Below are 13,681 nucleotides of genomic sequence, written 5' to 3'. Positions count from 1 at the left end.
CCGAGGAGGTGGTGGTTGAAGACACTGCCGCCGAGGATGCATACCTAAGGGGATGGCGCTCAAAGATACTGCCGCCGAAGATGAACCCTCGAGAATAGATTAGACTCTAGGATTTTCTTGCATATGTACCTTTTTGCTTCTTTGTTTCTGTGTAAGGACCCCTCGTGGGCTTTTGTAATCATATGTATGGACCCCTCGTGGGCTTTTGTAATCGAGTGTTTATGAATGAAAAATGTTTCCTTAATTTGTATCTGATGCATACTATTTTCCCTTTATCTATGCTTGTGTAGAATCTGAGTGCATGACCCCATCGGTTGGTGCAAATATCGAGCCCAAGTTGGACTGATAACTCAGGTCGTCGGGACCCTGACTTCGAGTTGAATGAGAGTAGGGCTTCGAACCCCCAAATTAAGACTTAGCCTTTATACCCTACAATAATCTTCGAGGGGGGATTCGCTCGGAAGCTCGAGAATGGAGACTTCCTTTAAGCTTTTGAGAACAGTGCCCGAGTGGTGGTTTGTTCGAGCTATCTGGAAACTTGTCTTGAACTTAGTGTAGATAGCCTTAAGGAATTGTAGATAGATCCCACATGAGGGACTGCCCGGGTTTAGATGGTACCCCGAGGCCAATCCCATATAAGTGGAGTTTTAAGTGCTTATTTTCTCCTTGAGAAGAGCCTTCGAAACCAGGTACCATCTTGAGTCTTGTAATGACATCGATGGCCCCTTGAAGAGATCCCTAAGATCGGGTACCATCTCGGGACTGGCGATGATAACAATACCTTTTTGGAGCCTAACTTCTTTTTGATGGAGGTCCTCGAGATCGAGTACCATCTCGGGACTTGCGATGATGCCAAAGGCTTCCTGGAGCCTAACTTCTTTTTGGTGGAGGTCCTCGAGATCAGGTACCATCTCGGGACTAGGTTTGGTGCAGGGGTCTCCGACCCCGAAACGTCACACAGTGTTCGTCAAATGGACGTCATGGCTGCAAAGTGACTGAGGCGATCCTGCCGGCACATCTTCCCAAAGTGATTTTGACAGCATTTTATTCGGCCTCTAAGGCAGACGGATCGTCACCTCTTTTTCCATATATAGGGTTGTTTCTACCCTTTTAGAGATTCCACCATTCTGAGTAGTTACCCTTTTTTTTCCTGCGTTAGGTCTTTCGTTATTTCAGTATTAATGCTCTTTTCTAAATTCCTACTACAGTTCTCTAACTTAGCTGTAGCCATGACTGTTACATCAGGATCCGTTCAGCAGGGAGGAGAGAGTTCCACCTCCGAATCTCGCCTTGTTGGCTCGCGACATTTTGCTTCGAGAGGGGACTTTTTGTCAAAAAAGTTCCCCAATGCTCAGGACTAACAGGAGCATACCTTGAAATTTACCTCTTCGATAGGAGAGGGACACCTTAAGCCAGTGAGGAAAGACTGTGGATGGGGGGAAAATGTAGTATTACAGGTACCTTCCCCGGGTGAGAGTATTACGGACTGTGCCGAGGGGTTTCTGAATGTGTTTACGTATCCTTTCACGTTGGTACCCCTTGATAGGGTTGTGCTTAACTTCTGTCGAATGTATCAGGTTACCTTGGCCCAGATTCACCCGTCATTTTGGCAGATAGTGTTGATGGTGAGGTTCTTTGCGGAGAAGGCAGGGCTTGAATTTATGCTTAGCAATCTTATTAGGCTATACTGGCCCTTTCATCATTGAGGTCTGCTAACCTTACGATGCCGGTCGACCATGCCTTTCGTTGTTGATGATGAAGAAGATGGGGGTCGGGAGTGGATGAGTTGATTCATCTGAGCACGAATTGTTGATATTATCCCCGTGGAGTTTATGTTATTCCCTGAGGAATGGAATTATACAAAGTGGTACACTCGTGCCTTCATAGTTTTTCAATTATGGCGAAGTGGTGTTCCATAAATGTGCCTTCTTTTCTTTTTCTATAGTGATTTCATGGATGTCGGGCGAGGTTCCTGATCTGCCGGATTGGGTTTAGAAGTTGGCGATCCACTCGACTTACAATGACCGTAAGTGGCGAGCTTTATCTAAGGATAAGTGGGAGGCAAAATACCACGGTATGTGCTGTGCTATCTGTTCCCTTCCATTCTTTTAGTTGGAAAAGCACTTTCTCTTTCTACGTACTAACCCTGTTGTAGGCATCGGGAAGCCTTCTGAGGCGAGGCCGTACCCTCTTGGGAGGGAAGGGGGAAGAAGGATCGCTAGCTTCTGGGCTAAAGAATGATAACAATAAGCAAGGGGTACCTTTGCAGGGCGATGGTGCTCGAAGTAAGGCAAACCTGGACCGAGGGCCCGGAGTGGAAGTATTGATTGAGCCTTCCACACCCGTAACTTCTGGTTTTGGAGAGGCGGTTTATCCTCCGCTGTCATCTTATTTTTCCGTTGGAGGTACTTCGAGGGATACTCGAAACCCAGGATCATATGCACCGAGCGACCGTGCCTCACCCGGGGTCGACTCTTTCGGATCTGAGGGAGATAGGTTAGCAGATGTGCACTCGACCTTCGAGGAAGCACAACTGCTTCACTCTGTGGTGAGTTTTTGGCACATGCCTTTTGAGTTTTGGCGCTTTCTCTTCCTTACTGAGTATTCTTTTGCAGGCCTTCGACAAGCTTAAGTCCGAGTTGCTTTGCCATGAGGCCAAGCTACGGAAAGCTTTGGATGAGGAGAAATCCCTTAGGCTCCTTAGCGATGAAAGGGAAGTCGAGTTGTCATATTTATGTTATGAGGCGAGTTAGAGCTCGAATTATAAGAGCTACTAGAAGGAGCAGTTAGTTTTTGTTCCGAGCGAGTTTGCATTCCTCCTTCAAACTCCTGAAGCTAATGTTTCATTTATTTCAGCTACAGAAAAAGGCAGAGGGCTTGGAGCACCTTCGGTAGGAGGTTGGCCGAGCCAAGCGCAAGTATGATGAGTTAAAGGCTCAGGTAGATGCTTAGGCTTCCACGGAGAAGGGTGGTCTGGCTAAAGCTTCCACCCTTGAGGTTCAACTTCACTTAACTCGTGATAATAGCTTGGTTCGAACAGTTATGATTACGAAGCTCGAGATTGAGCTCTTGAAGATAAAGGCCGAGGTTGTGGATGCCCGGACTGAAGCTGTAATGAGCCAAACTAAGGCTGACTAGAAAGTGGCGGTCTATTTGAAGGACGGTGCCAATGCTCAAGTTAAGCTGAGAAATATCCTTGACCACGAAGATAGGAGCAAAGAATACGCTCGGTGTAAGTCTCGGAGGAAAACCCTCGAGGAGATCCATGCTAGGGGATTTGACCTCTCGGAAGAGTTGACGTGGGAGAGGGCGGACGAGCGCAGTGCTCGGTTACTTTTGTCCGACGCTGCGGATAGCGAAAATGAGACCGACGGTCCATAGCCCCCAAGGGGGACATAGATTTTGCTTTCCGATTCTGTATATATCATTTTCAAAGCACATTTGTAAATGGTGCTTGTATTTTTCGCATGTATGTATAAAGAGGAAACCTCATAGTTTTGTTTCTCTTACATTTCTTTTTGCCTTGATCTTAGCCAGATGAACTGGTCTTTGAGTTAAGGGGAATCCTTAGATTCTTGGCATGGCCTTGAGGCTCATCGGGTTGACCCGTAGGCTCTTACGCGCTTGGTCGATGCGACCTTTACGTATAAGCTAGCGATAATGGCTCTTACGCTTTTGCTCTTAGGCATATTTAGGTCAACTATTTTGGGCTCAGTCCCCAAGTCGGGCATCGACTCAAGCTTATTTTACCCTCAAGTTGTTGAATTTTAGGCTGGCGATAATGGCTCTTACGCTTTTGGTCGATGCGACCTTTTAGTGTAAGCCGGCGTTCGAGCTCTTATGATTTTATTCTTAGGCATATTCAGTTAACTATTTTGGGTTTAGTCTCCGAATCGTTTTTCAACTCGAGCTCATTCGACCCTTAAGTTTTTGAATTACAAGCTGGCCCTTAGGCTCTTACGCATTGGGTCGGTACGACCTTTTATATATGTGGGGTGGAGATAGTGGCTCTTACGCCTTGGGTCGATGCGACCTTTTATATATGTGGGCTGGCGACAGTGGCTCTTACGTCTTGGGTCGATTCGACCATTTATGTAGGCGGGAGGTTTGGCTCGGAGGCTGAGTATCTCGAAGCCAGTGTTTAGGAACTGACATGGTCGAAGCTCTTTTGCCTATATCGAGGGTAGCCCGTTTAACCGATTCTTTCCGAAGTAAATTCGAAGTAATTGAAGGCTTGTGATTTATAGCGACGGTCGGGCGTCCCCAAGTCGTGTTAGTTTGGCTGGTACAGCCTTGTGACCGGAGTCATTTGCATTAGTCCAGAGCCTTTAAGTCCCGAGTGAAGTAGTTTCGGAATCTATATCGAGGGTATGCCTTTTTAGGGGTCTTACAAGTTCGATATATAGCCGAAACTTTGAGATCAGGTTTATGCCTTTAGTAAGGTCTTACAAGTTTTTCATGCCTTTGAGGTCTTACAGTTTTGGATACTTGGTACAAGTATTGTTCATGCCTTGCTTGAGGTCTTACAGATATTGTTATTGCCTTATGTAGGTCATACGAGACCGAGGCTGCCCGTATGTGGCCTTACGACCTCGGGTTTTGATAAGTCGATGGAGATGGCGATTGACGACAGTCCCTGGGTCATCGAGGGTTTCTTGGCTCGGGAGCCATTACTTGTAGACTTGGTATTGCCTCATTGAGGTCTTACAATTTCGGAGTTCCCAACCTAAAGGTCATGTGGTCTTGAGTTTTTTACGCCAATCCCTGAGTGTTTAGGACATTTTTGGCTCTGGAGCCACTTTATGACCTTGATGTTGCCTCATTGAGGGCATATGAGTTAGGAACTCCGACCCGAAGGTCATATTGTTGTAAGTTGTTGACGCTAGTCCCCAAGTGTTCGGGGCTCTTTTCGTCTTTGGAGCCATTTTTTGCAAAAAATATCGAGCTTCCTTGATATGCAAAATGCTTTTGGGAAGTATTCTTTGATTACTAGGTACAAGTATACATGTTTTTGTTGTTGCGGGCTCGGTTTTTCTATGTGGATGTGATGACCCAAAAGGTTATCACTTATTTTAGAAATAAATTCTATGTTCTGAGGCCTTAAAAACCTCTTTTTGTCTCACCTCGATTTGCGTGCACAATCCGGACGTGTATCCGGAAATCCATTATGTGAAGAATGATAAATTTTTCTTTTAAAATTAATTTAAGTTGACTTCGGTCAACATTTAAGGTAAACGGATCCGAACCCGTGATTTGACGAACCTGGAGGGTCCGTAGGAAAATATAGGACTTGGGCGTATGCCCGGGATTTAATTCTGAGGTCCCAAACCGGAGAAATGAATTTTTTAAAGAAAATTATTTTTTTGAATATATATGAGTTTTGGAAATGAAATATCTTTGAATTTGATGGTATCGGGCCCGTATTTTGGTTTCGGAGCCTGGTACAGGTCTTATCTGTGATTTAAGTTGAGTATGTAAAATTTGGTAAGAAACGGAGGTCATATGACGTGATTCGGAACCTTAGTTGTAAAATTTGAAACTTTAAAAGTTTTTGAGATTTTCTTTGATTTTGATGTTAACTACATAGTTGTTGATATTATTTTGATAATTTGATTGCACGAGCAAGTCTATATGATGTTTTTAGGTTAGTGAGCATGTTTGGTTTGGAGCCCTGAGGGCTCGAGTGAGTTCTGGATAGGTCACGAATTGAAATTTGGACTTAGAAAATTGCTGGTATGTTGCAAGTCTGCAGTCTTCGCATTTGTGAAGACAAGCTCGCAAATGCGAAAGTCGACCTGGGCTGTCTTGGTCGTAAATGCGATATCGCATTTACGAAGGGTCCCTCGCAAATGCGAAGGTGACTGGAATTTCACTGGGTCGCAAATGCAACAAAATCTTCGCATTTGCAAAGTTAGCAGGTTTTGAAGGGGTTCGCAATTGCGAACCCTGGTCGCAATTATGACATCTGCGACCTATAAATTCATAACTTAGCCCAAAATCTTTCATTTTTCAAACCTTTTCAAAACCTAAACACCTTTGGGCGATTTTTCAAAGACAAGTACTCTTCCAAATCGATTGTAAGTCATTTCTAACTCGTTTTCATTAATCTTTAACATCTTTTCACATGATTTCAACTCAAAATCAAGGGTTTTCATGGGGGAAATTGGGTGTTTTGGGTAGAGCTTAGTTTTTATAAATTTTAGGGATTTGGACCTCGATTTGAGGTCTGATTTCAAATAAATTATATATTTGGGTTCGTGGGTGAATAGGTAATCGGGTTTTGGTTTGAACCTCGGGTTTTGACCATATGGGCATGGGGTGAATTTTTGACTTGTTGGGAAAAACTTTAGAAAACCTATTTTCATGCATTAGAATTGATTTATTTAGCATTTATTGATATAGTTAAGTAACATGTGGCTAGATACAAGGGAATTGGTGGTAGAATTAAGAGGTAAAGCAGTAGTTGAGGCTTGAATTGTGTTCGTGGAATCGAGGTAAGCGTTTGGTCTAACCTTAGCTTGAGGGATTAGAAGTTGTGTCCTATTTACTATGTGTTAGTTATTGAGTACGACGTATAGGCATGGTGATGAGTATCTATACGTTGGTGTCAAGCATGCCCGTGAGCCTTATACTATGTTTAATGTGACTCCGTTTGCATTGTTCATGTCTTATGTGATGATTTCTATTGTTGAGCAAGGCTTGTGGAAGTGATATTGGTATTTGAACATTGAAGAGCGTTGGCCCAAGTTGTAAAATAATTTGTGGAAGTATAATTGGAAATTGGACCTTATAGAGCATTGGTTCAAATTGTGAATTGGGTTGTGAAGTGAAAGTGAAAAAGAAAAGAGGATTATAGTTTTGTCTCCTTTGCCAGGATATTTTTGTTTTAGTGTTATCTCCCTTGCCCGGATGTTATTGTTTTAATATTGTTTCCCTTTCCGGGATATGATTGTTGTACCATTGCTCCCTTGCCGGGATTTATTTGTGAATTTGTTGATTCCCTTGCCCTTATTGATTTGTGATTGTTGTTTGGGTGAGGAAGAGTGTTAAAGCACGAAGGGTGATGCCGTGCTAATTTTTTTGAGGAAGAGTGTAAAGCACGAAGGGTGATGCCGTGTATGATATTTGTGAGAGAGTGTTAAAGCACGAAGGGTGATGTCGTGTCACATGATGTACAATTCCGTGCCATGATATGAGTGTTAATGCACGAAGGATCATTTCGTGCCATTATTATGTGAGGTAAAAGCACGAAGGGTGATGCCGTGCAAATTTTATTGATTTTATGGTAAGGATGAGTATAAAAGCATGAAGGGTGATGTCAGGCACTTGTCTTTGATTTTTTCCTGATTTCTATTGATAATTGAGTTACGGTGTTCTTTACATTTAACTGTTGGTTTCTATTTCTATTTGTTGTCCCCCGCAACATTATTTCCCTTCCTATCTTTAATTGTAAAGTTTTGCTTTTATTTTCCGTCGTATATGATTTAAATGCACATGTTTATTTGGTAGTCTGGTCCTAGCCTCGTCATTACTTCGCCGAGGTTAGGCTAGGCACTTACCAACACATGGGGTCGGTTTTGCTGATACTACACTCTGCACTGTGTGCAGATCTCGGTGCAGCAGCTTTCGGACCATAATGAGGGTGCTGTCTTCAGTCCATTCAGGCGACCCGAGGTAGTCCTGCAGGCGTTCGCAGGCCTTGGCGTCTCCTTCTATCCTTTCATCCTGTTTCATTTATGTATTTCCAAGACAGTATTGTATTTGTTTTTTTTGGACTCTTAGTTGTAGTAATCCTAGACCGTCTGTGAAATTGTGACACCGGTTCTAGGTAGTCTTTGTTTAAGGAGTTGTATTGATAATATTTAAATGGTTTTATTTTGTTCTTCCACTTATTAAATTCCACTATTTATCTAATGTTGATTATTAATTGTTAAAGGATTAAAAATGGGATAAAAGGTAAACAATTCAAATGTCAGCTTGCCTAGCTTTCACTAATAGGTGCCATCACAACTCCTGAGGGTAGGAAATCCGGGTCGTGACAAGTTGGTATCAGAGCTCTAGGTTACTTAGGTCTCACAATTTACGGACAAGCTTAGTAGAGTCGGAGGGATCGGTACAGAGACGTCTGTGTTTATCCCCTAGAGGCTACAGAGTTAGGAAAACATCACATTTATTCTTTCATGTCATGTGGTTTGGTTTCTCAATGCTAATTGAATTTCAACTCTGTTCTTTTGTAGATGGCGAGAACACACGCTTCCTCATCTACTAATCATCAGCCCGAGCCCCCAACAATAGCTCTTACGAGGGGCAGAGGGCGAGGCCGTGGTAGAGGCCGAGGCCATGGTAGAGGTCGAGGCAGGGGCAGAGCTCATCCCAGAGCAGCAGCACCAGCGGCGAAGCCTCAGGTTGAGTTTGACCATGAGGTTTCGGCCTAGGCAGTTCCAGTAGGCCTAACTCAGGTCCTAGAGGGGTTCATTGCTACCCAGTACTCCAGGATGCTCTGATTCGTCTAGTGGGCCTTATGGAGAGTGTCACTAGGGCAGACGTGCTTCCTATAGCACCAGCCGTCTTTCAGGCTGGAGGAGGAGCCCAGACTCCTGCTACCCGCACTCCGGAGTATATGGATCCCCAGTTTCATAATCCAGCAACTCAGCCAGTTGGAGCAGTTCAGTCGAGTGTGGTAGCTCAGACTGGTGATGGAGCAGCTATATCTGCTGATGCCTTGTGGAGATTGGACAGGTTTACCAAGCTCTTCATTACCACTTTCATCAATGCATCTTCTAAGGATCCCTATGATTATTTAGACAACTATCATGAGGTTCTTAGGAACATCGGGATAGTGGAGACCAATGGGGGCGACTTTGCTGCTTTTTGCTTATCTGGATCCGCCAAGACTTGGTGGAGAGATTATTGTTTGGCTAGACCAGTTGGGTCACCAACTTTGACTTGGGATTAGTTCTCTCAGCTATTTCTGGAGAAGTTTCTTCCTATCAATCAGAGGGAGAGCTATCAGAGGTAGTTTGAGCGTCTCCAGCAGGGTTCTATGACTATTACTCAATACGAGACCAGGTTTATTGATTTGGCCCATCATGCTCTTCTTATATTTCCCACTGAGAGAGAGAGAGAGTGAGGAGGTTCATTAAGGGACTCATTCAGCCTATTTAACTTCATATGGCTAAGGAGACGGGAAGCAAGATTTCCTTTCAGGATGCGGCCAGGAGGGTTGAGATGGTTCTATCACAGGGGGTGGTCAAGGGTCTGACAAGAGGCCTCTTCATTCAGGAAGATTCAGTGGTACCTCGTCTGGAGGTAGGGATTCGTATGGTAAAGGCCATCCTCCTAGGCCTTTTCAGTCAGCACTTCAGGTTTCTCACGGGGCTTCAGGTGGCCGTAGTTATCATATACAGTATTTTGAACAGTATTCCTACAGTGCACCACTAGCTCCTATCAGTGCACCACCGCTCCAGAGTTTTCAGGGTAGACATTCAAGTCGTCAAGCTCAGCAGTCTCAGCAGCCGAGGGCTTGTTAAACTTGTGGCAATATGGGACATATCGCTAGATTTTGCCCTCGAGCATCGTGCAGCTCTCAGCATTAGGATTCCCGTGCCATAGTTCAGGCACCGAGTGTTCCAAAGCCCGCTCAGCCAGCTAGAGGTGGAGGTAGAGGTATTAGAGGTGGAGGTCAGTCCGCTAGAGTTGGAGGCTAGCCAGCAGCAGGCCATCCCAGAGATGTAGTTCAGAGTAGTAGGGCCCATCCCCGATGTTATGCTATTCCAGCCAGGACTGAAGTTGAGGCTTCCGATACAGTTATCACAGGTACTGTTCTGGTTTGTAGTAGAGATGCTTCAGTTCTATTTGATCCAGGACCTACGTACTCCTATGTGTCATCTTATTTTGCGAAATATCTGGTCATGCCTAGTGATTTTTTGAGTGCACCTGTATATGTATCTACACCGGTGGGCGATTCTATTATGGTGGATCATGTCCATCATTCATGTATAGTTGTGATGGGGGTCTTGAGACTCACGTAGATTTGTTACTTTTGGATATGGTTGATTTTGATGTCATATTGGGGATGGACTGGTTATCACCTTACCACGCTATCTTGGACTGTCATGCCAAGACTGTGACCTTAGCCTTGCTGGGTTTACCTCGTTTAGAGTAGAGAGGGACTCCTAGTCATTATACTTGTAGTGTTATCTCATATACGAAGGCTCGGTGTATGGTCGATAAGGGGTGTTTTGCCTATTTGGCATATGTTCGTGATTTTAAAGCTGAGGTTCCATCTATGGATTCTGTGCCTTTTGTTCGTGAGTTTCCTGAGGTTTTCCCTTCAGACCTGCCGGGTATGTCACCCGACAGGGATATTGACTTATGCATTGATTTGGCTCCGGGCACTCAGCCCATTTCTATTCCGCCATATCGTATGGCCTCGCCTGAGTTGAAAGAATTGAAGTAGCAGTTGCAAGACTTGCTTGATAAAGGCTTCATTAGACCTAGTGTCTCGCTCTGGGTTGTGCCAGTGTTTTTTCTTAAGAAGACGGACGGATCGATGAGGATGTGTATAGATTACCGGCAATTAAACAAGGTTATAATCAAGAATACGTATCCATTACCGAGGATTGATGATTTGTTTGATCAGCTTCAAGGTGCCAATGTATTCTCAAAGATAGACTTGAGATCTGACTACCATCAGTTGAAGATTAGGGCATCCAATGTCCCTAAGATAGCTTTCCGCACTCGGTACGGGCACTACGAGTTCTTGGTGATGTCATTTGGGTTGCCAAATACCCCAACAACTTTTATGGATTTGATGAACAGAGTATTCAGGCCTTACTTGGATTCATTCGTGATAGTCTTCATTGATGATATTTTGGTCTATTCCCGCAGTCGGGAGGAGCATGAGCAGCATCTGAGAGTGGTTCTTCAGACTTTGAGAGATAGTCAGTTGTATGCTAAGTTTTCGAAGTGCAAGTTTTGGTTGGGGTCAGTTGCATTATTAGGTCATGTTGTATCAACAAAGAGTATTCAGGTAGATCCGAAGAACATAGAGGAACTCAAGAACTGGCTTAGATCCGCATCAGCTATAGAGATCCGGAGTTTCTTGGGTTTGACAGTGTATTATCGTCAGTTTATGGAGAGGTTTTCATCTATTACAGCCCCGATGACCAGGTTGACCCAGAAGGGTGCCCAGTTCAGGTGATCAGACGAGTGTGAGGCAAGCTTTCAGAAGCTCAAGACAACTTTGACTACGACGCTAGTGTTGGTTTTGCCCACAAGTTCAGGGCCATATACAGTTTATTGTGATGCATCTCATATTGGACTTGGTGCGGTGTTGATGCAGGATCCCAAGGTTATTGCATATGCTTCGCGTCAGTTGAAGATTCATGAGAAGAATTATCCAGTTCATGATTTGGAGTTAGCAACCATTGTTCATGCGTTGAAGATTTGGAGGCATTATCTATATGGCGTGTCATGTGAGGTGTTCATAGATCACAAGAGTTTGCAATACTTGTTCAAGCAGAAGGAGCTAAATTTGAGGTAAAGAAGGTGGTTGTAGTTGTTGAAAGACTATGATATCACCATCTTATATCATCCGGGAAAGGCCAATGTGGTGGCCGATGCTTTGAGTAGGAAGTCAGCCAGTATGGGCAGTCTTGCTTATATTCCGATCGGTGAGAGACCGCTTGCTTTGGATGTTTAGGCTTTGGCCAATCAGTTCGTGAGGTTGGATATTTCTGATCCCAGCTGTGTATTAGCTTACACAGTCACTAGTTCTTATTTAATGGAGCATATCCAAGATCGGAAATATGATGATCCTCATTTGTGTGTCCTTAGGTACACGGTGCTGCAAGGTGGTGCTAAGCAGGTTACATTAGGGGATGATGGAGTTTTGAGGTTGCAGGGTCGAGTCTGTGTCCCTAATATGGATGGGCTTCGAGAGTTGATTCTATAGGAGGCCCAGAGTTCTTGGTACTCTATTCATCCGGGCGCCGCTAAGATGTATTAGGATTTGCGGCAACATTATTGGTGGAGGAGGATGAAGAAGGATATTGTTGCGTATGTGGCTCGGTGTTTGAATTGTCAGCAGGTAAAGTACGAGCATCAGAGGCCTGGTGGTTTGTTTTAGAGGATTGAGCTTCCCGAGTGGAAATGGGAACGTATCACTATGGAGTTCGTTGTTGGACTCCCACGGACTCAGAGGAAGTTCGATGTAGTGTGGGTCATTGTTGATAGGCTGACTAAGTAAGCACATTTCATTCTGGTGGTAGTCTCCTATTCTTCCGAGAGGTTAGCTAAGATCTATATCCGGGAGATTGTTTGTCTTCATGGTATGCCCGTCTCTATCATTTTGGACTGAGGTACGCAGTTTACCTCACATTTTTGAAGAGCAGTTTAGCGTGAGTTGGTAACACGGGTCGAGTTGAGCACATCATTTCATCCTCAGACGGACTGGCAGTCCGAGCGCACTATTCAGATTTTGGAGGATATGCTCCGAGCTTGTGTCATTAACTTTAGAGGTTCGTGGGATCAGTTCTTGCCTTTAGCGGAGTTTTCCTATAACAACAACTACTAGTCGAGTATCCAAATGGCTTCTTATGAGGCTTTATATGGTAGGAGGTGTTGGTCGCCGGTTGGATAGTTTGAGTCGGGAGAGGCTCGATTGTTGGGTACGGATCTAGTATAGGATGCCTTGGACAAGGTCAGGATTATTCAGGATAGGCTTCGTACACCTCAGTCCAGGAAAAAGAGTTATGCCGACCGTAAAGTTCGAGATGTGGCATTCATGGTCGGCAAGCGGGTGTTGCTTTGGGTTTCGCCTATGAAGGGCATGATGAGATTTGGCAAGAGGGGCAAGCTTAGCCCTAGGTTCATTGGCCCGTTTGAGATTCTTGATTGAGTGGGAGAGGTGGCTTACAGACTTGCACTGCCGCCAAGCTTATTAGTCGTGCACCCAGTGTTTCATGTGTCCATGCTTTGGAAGTATCACAGCGATCCATCCCACGTGTTAGATTTCAGCACTGTCCAGTTGGACAAAGACTTGTCCTATGAGGAGGAGCCGGTATCTATTCTAGACCGGCAAGTTTGTCAGTTGAGATCGAAGAGTTTCCCTTCTGTTCGTGTTTAGTGGAGAGGTCAGCCTGTTGAGGCATCAACCTGGAAGTCCGAGTCCGATATGCGGAGCCGTTATCCCCATCTTTTCTCCGACTCACGTACTTCCTTCTTATGTCTGTTTGAGGAAGAACAATCATTTTAGAGGTGGAGAATGTGATGACCTTTACCCAAAAGGTCATCACTTGTTTTAGAAATGAATTCTATGTTTCGATGCCTTAAAAAACTCTTTCTGTCTCACCTCAATTTGCGTGTGCAGTTCGGGCGTGTATCCAGAAAGCCATTATGTGAAAATCTATGAAGAATGATAAATTTTACTTTTAAAATGAATTTAAGTTGACTTCGGTCAACATTTTGGGTAAACGGACTCGGACTTATGATTTGATGGTCCCAGAGGGTCCGTAGGAAAATATGGGAATTGGGCGTACGCCCGGAATCAAATTCCGAGGTCCCAAGCCCGAGAAATGAATTTTTAAAGAAAATTATTTTCTGGAATATATATGAGTTTTTGGAAATGGAATATGTTTGAATTTGATGGTATCGGGCCCGTATTTTAGTTCTGGAGCCC

Source organism: Nicotiana tabacum, chromosome 22 (genome assembly GCF_000715075.1).
Source record: "Nicotiana tabacum cultivar K326 chromosome 22, ASM71507v2, whole genome shotgun sequence".
Classification (NCBI taxonomy): Eukaryota; Viridiplantae; Streptophyta; class Magnoliopsida; order Solanales; family Solanaceae; genus Nicotiana; species Nicotiana tabacum.
The sequence above is the reverse complement of the archived record's forward strand: the minus strand, read 5'-3'. Positions refer to the sequence as shown.